Source organism: Astatotilapia calliptera, chromosome 3 (assembly GCF_964374335.1).
Source record: "Astatotilapia calliptera chromosome 3, fAstCal68.1, whole genome shotgun sequence".
NCBI classification, from domain to species: domain Eukaryota; kingdom Metazoa; phylum Chordata; class Actinopteri; order Cichliformes; family Cichlidae; genus Astatotilapia; species Astatotilapia calliptera.
In genome coordinates this window covers 50,081,138-50,087,137 of record NC_137424.1, presented here as the reverse complement: position 1 = coordinate 50,087,137, position 6,000 = coordinate 50,081,138, and the positions used below count along the sequence as shown (strand labels likewise).

At 36.0% G+C, this 6,000-nt stretch overlaps 1 long non-coding RNA gene across 1 annotated transcript; it reads left to right on the top strand.

Annotated features, from left to right (window-relative positions):
- The first annotated feature begins 1,788 nt into the window (after positions 1 to 1,788).
- LOC145421453 (uncharacterized) lies at positions 1,789 to 5,439 on the top strand. The gene is made up of 3 exons (XR_013902811.1): positions 1,789 to 2,209; positions 2,391 to 2,527; positions 2,614 to 5,439. It is a non-coding gene; the product is annotated as an uncharacterized LOC145421453 (long non-coding RNA).
- The last annotated feature ends 561 nt before the right edge of the window (positions 5,440 to 6,000 follow it).

The following is a 6,000-nucleotide window of genomic DNA, read 5'->3' as shown; positions in this document are numbered from 1 at the left end:
TCAATGAAGAACATTTTTGAACCAGGTATGGCTTACGTTGCTCTCAGCAGGGTGACGTCTCTCAGTGGACTCTATTTGCAGGACTTGGATGAGAAAAAGATTTACGCCAATCCCGAGGTAACTGCAGCGCTCCAAACCATGAGACAAGCCAGTGTTGAGGAAATGATGCCTCTTCTTCAGGTCAGAGAAACAGCCAGCAGACTTGACACTCTTACACTGATCCATCACAATACGGAGGGTTTGCCATCTCACATCAGTGACATCAAGAGTCATCATGAAATGTGTTTAGCAGATGTTTTGTGTCTCACAGAGTCTCACCTCCAAGGCTCCTTTGTTGCAGACAGTCTTCATTTGGACGGCTACACCATGTTCAAACGCAACAGACATGTGTCCTACACAAACTTTCCTCACATGGCCAGCAGAAGTGGTGGTGGAGTTGTTGTGTATTTGAGGAATCATTTTCAGGTTCAGGTAAAACAGTATCTGCATAATGTCACTGATCTTGAGTTTTTAGTGTTGAAGGTTCAGGCTCCATTCCCTGCACTCATTGCTGTTGTGTACAGACCCCCTGACTACAGTTTGACACCATTCATGCAAAACCTGGTAAGTCTTTTAGATTCCCTTGAAATAATGGACTGTCACCCAATAATTGTGTGTGGAGATTTTAATGAGAACCAGTTGCAGAGTGGAAGAAAACAGATTCTGGAGCAGTTTCAGTCGAGAGGGTATTCACAGCTGATCACTTCTGCCACTACAGACAAGAACACCCTGCTTGACCTCATTTTTATTTCTCAGCCACAGCTATGTCGTCATTCAGGTGTTCTGAGATCATACTACAGTTACCACAACCCTGTGTTTTGTGTCCTGTCCTTGAGCCAATCATGAAGGCGTCTGGTGAGTTTTGAAACAATTACAGATCATGTTTGTTACAGAGTTTACTGATTGTAGAGTATGAAAAATATTTTTCATTGGAAAAAATTGTCTTCCCTACTCTGTCTGTAAGAAGACCCTTTCTTATTGCAATGTTATTAATCATTTCACCAAATCATGGCTGTACTTCATGCAGAGCCGGGAGATCTGCTTTCTGTTATCATGCACCTCAGATCTGAAATATACTGCATTAAACGGACATAATTTATTTTTTATTCTCATGTTTTAAATGACTAAATCTACTTATACATTTTTTCATGGATGTTAATTGTTATCTCCTTTTTTGATACTTTTTTTACTCTGACGTATGTATCTCAACAAACGAGATCTTCCCCTCAAAGATGCTTTCAAATATGAAATAGTAAATAAATAAATCCCAGATAAATGCAGGTATTTATTATGGGTCACATGAATAAATACAGACAATTATATTTTCTTGATTATAGTAAATTTTGTAGAATCAAATGTTTTTGGGATGAATGAGGTTTTGCTTATCATGTTTTACAGGTAAATTTTTTTTAAAGTTTTAAACTATCTTCAGGCTAACAGAGATGTCTATAATTATACATTATGTAGAGAAAAACATTTTTACAGCTTACAGAATTTGTATAAAAACTGATTTAGAAGTACATGGAAAGTTTCTGCATCCATTTTCTGACTTGGCCTTTATCTGGGTGGGTTTGGGTTTGGGTGGATAAAGGCCAAGTCAGAATTCTCTGAGCAGCTGGAAAAAGCTGATAATAAACAAAGACATCAGAAAGCGGGGGCTTTAGGTGTAGCCCCCGCTTTCTGACGCACTAATTAGATTTAGTAACTGACACCCCATACCAGCATTATATAGACACTTGGGGGCAGAGATGGGTGGGTGGGGAGGGTGGGTGGGTGGTGTTAAAAGCACTGTATGTTTTGTAGATGTATTTTTTTCAGACAGGGCACACACAGTCCTGTTTCCTTTGTGGGAAAACCTTCAAACTTCACCATCCTCAGCTGAAACAACAACATCTTAACACCATCTTCATGAACTGCTGAGCCAAACCTGATCCATCAGTGCTGGACTGCACAGATAACCACATGCCACACAGAGACTGCTGTTTTATGAACTGCTATACCAGTGTGTCTTCAATGGAGAAGATGACACACCCATCACCTGACCTCCTGCCTGATCTGGAGACCGTCATGATGCTGCCACACTACACACCTCTGAGACCATGAATGATGACTCCTACTGAGGAAACTATTTCCTGTCAGAGATGCTCAGTGATCCTCAGAGCAGAGAGAGGTATGATTCTTTATCTTTGATAAAAAATGGCAGTGTTTTTAATTCAATTAATTAATTTAAATCCTGTTTAGTGCATAAATAATTCCACACTCAAATGATTATACTTGTTGACACTTTTTGAGTTTTAATTCACATTACGGATTACAAATCTATGCTTTTTCTACTCTGTCTCTCTGTGCAGGTATTGCTGTCTTCTGAGTTCTTCAGTGTCCCAACTGAGACATTCAAACCTCATTGCAGAGCTCATGTCTTTCCTCACCATCATGTGACTGTGAGATTGCTCTGGATTCTGGTTATGTGGCCTGCAGCACCTATAAGGTATTTCAACATTGTTCATTGTATAACTTATTTGTAGTTTTTAGGCTTTAACACAAATAAAATGTTCCTTTTGCTGTATTTTTTAGAACAAGCTCGTCCAGTGTGCCTGCATTCCAGCTTCTTAGACTCTACTCAAGTGGACAGAGTATCAGTGTTTGGCCACTCTTACAGACACCAACTTCTGTCAACTCACTGCTACTGATCAGGCACCTCACTCCAGGAAGACACAGGGCTGCAAGCCTGTCATCGTTTCCAGTGTGGCTTTGTATTCTTGGGGTAGCATCAGATTTTTCCCACAAATATTCAAAGGTAACACTTGTTTTAAGCTTAGTTATTAAATCAAAAGTCTTCCCTTGTGTTAATTTTTTTTATTTTATTTTATTTGTTTTCTTTTAGATTTATGTGCACTGATCGGATGTGGTGGAGCTTTGTTAACTGTGTGGAAAACATCTGTTTGTGATGATATTTACAATGAGGCTTTAAGGTGACAGTTTCCATGTAATTTCAATCCTTTTACTAAGCAAAAACATGTTTGCAATTAACATATTTTTTTTAAGTTTTATCTTCTGGATTTCTGGTTAACATTCCTCTGTGACAGCAAATACTAAACTGGTCCAAGTACCCAGCATATCATTGGTCAAAGGCAAAAAGGACCACATGTCACACTAGCAATGAATTATTGACTGTGTTTGTGTCATCAGATTTAACTAACAATATCAGACATATGAAACTGAACTCTGGATTAATGTGCAGATTTTTTTTGTGTTTTTTTTTATTGTTGAATAATTATTTTGTAGAACAAACCCAATCTATTTACCCAAACAATGTAACTTGTTTGGGTAAATAGTGGATTAATATATCTAAGTCTATAAGTATAGCAAGCTGAATTCATACAGACACACAGCTCTAAATCCTGGATTGTAGGATGTACAAAAATGATCATGTGATTATTATGGACATTTAAATAACTATATCTATTGAACCATTACATGTATTCTTTTTAGAAATTACACAATCTCAAAATGTGAAAAAAGAAAGTGTTTAAGAGAATAAATAATGTGTGTTTGTATGAATCCTGCCTTAGTATGGGGTGTCAGTAACTACATTAGTATAGAGTAGGTCTAACAGTGGTTTTCCACATCTGCTCTAATACAGCAGTCCCCAACCTTTTTTGCGCCACGGACCGGTTTATGCCCGACAATATTTTCATGGACCGGCCTTTAAGGTGTCGCGGATAAATATAACAAAATAAAACTAGTACCGGTACTGAAAAAAAGAAAATTTATTCATAACACACGTGAAAAGACCCAGGAAAACCAAGTAAACGATAAAAACGATAACAAAATAACGCTGAAAACCGATAAAAACCCTGAAAACTATACATTTCACACCTGAGCCTCATCTCTCGCGGCCCGGTACCAAACGACTCACGGACCGGTACCGGTCCGAGGCCCGGGGGTTGGGGACTGCTGCTGTAATATATATAGATAATGGGTCAGACATATAAAGTCATTTTGAAAAGTTCATAAAGGTCATTTATATGTGTTCCTCTTTATCATTTTATATCAGGTCAAACAGCTGACTTGAGTTTTGATCAGAGTAGAACCATGACATTCATGCTAATGGTTCTACTGTTTACAGTTACTTTATGATGGATTTCACCCTGGTCACAGCACTATGTGAAAAGCTGTTAGAGGTAAAGTTAAGCCAATTAATACCTCATCATAAGTCACTCTCTAACGCAAAGCAGTGATTATTTTTCACTGTAATTTATTCCACAACGATGTTCTTTATTTGATCCTTGTTTCTTTAAATATGCAAATCGATTGTTCAGCTGTGTGACTCTCCACACCTCAAATATATCACAATGTGGACTTCATTTTGACAGTATTTTGTAGATTGGTACCATATTTATCATCAAATCAGGAAACTGTAAACTAATTGAAAAAATTAAGCTTATGAAAATTTTAATGTGGCATAGGAACATGTTGTTTATCCTTGCCAAATGGTATTTACACAAAACTCCAGCAAATCAGAGGATATATTTTTGTCTCTCACTTGCTATATATGTGTATATTTTTGCAGTTAATAGCCTATCATGTGTCTGCGCATCTTAGGGCCATAAACATAAACATGGCAAACAAGGATATGTTCACAATTCCAACAGATGCTTCAATTGTTTGTATAGATTTTAGATCAATTTGATTTGCATTTTCTATTAATATTTTTCTGTTTGTCCCAAATGGTATTTTTATTTCTTTATGCCATTATTGTAATCATTGGAAACAACTGAGTAAATATTTTGTATCATATGTTTCTAAAAATATTTGAATGTTCTACTTTTCTACTACTGGTTTTCTACTTTCTAAACTTTCTGCCACTTTTTGGCATTTCAATAACATTATTTTTGGGTGCTTTAATCTCTGACCGCAGCATCTTGTGCATTTATTACCTAAATGTTGTTTGTGTGGGTCTTGCCTTTGTTATGTTTTTTTGCCATTTTTAGATTTCACCAGCTGTGCAAACTCGCAATTTTACCTTGGTTTTGTTCCACATTAGTTTATCTGCCGGCACGTTTTCTTCCTTTTCTAATGTTTTTGGTAATTTTTCACAGTTAAACAAGTAACTTTGAGGTTACTTCAGCATTTTCAGCTGTTATCTGTTGACAGTTTTGCCTAATTATTACATTTCTGCAAATTTCTAGCAGTTCTGATAAGTTGTAATATTTCTGCCAAGTTTTTAATTTTCTACTAAATTATATTATTCCTGCTAGGTTACACTACTTTTGTTTGTTATGTTATGTTAAGTTATGTTATTCTAAATTATTGCATTTCTGCTAAGTTATTACATTTTTCTTAACTTGATATTGTTCTGCAAAGTTATTAAAATTTCAGCAACTTTTTAAACACTGACTTTGATTTCTTCAGCTTCTTCAGCTATTTTCAACTATTTTCAGCAGACAGCTTCAGCTTTACAGTTTCCTCTAAGTGATTGCAGTTCTGCTAAGTTATTACATTTTAGCAAGGTTCTTTTGCTTCTGCAAAGTTTTTACAATTTCTGCAACTTTTCAGCTTTTTCAGCTACTTTTTGCAGACAGCTTCAGCTTTAAGCATCCACACTGCATTTTCGCAGGAAATGCAAATTTTTCTAGTTGTGTGGATGCTTTAAGCATCCACACTATTGAGTTCCTGTTTCTCTTTATTCTTTATTATTATTATTGTGTGGATGCTTTAAGCATCCACACTATTGAGTTCCTGTTTCTCTTTATTCTTTATACTTTATTATTATTCCAGTTGCTTCCGTACACTTTTTGGCACTTAACTACTTCCACAATTTTTAGCCGATTTTCACCGTTCAAATTTTAAACTATTCTGCTATTTTTGCTCTTTCTTGCTATGATTTTTGCTATTTTTAACTATTATACTTTTTAAAATATTAAGCTTTTTTCCTTTAATTTGTCCCATTGAAATGAA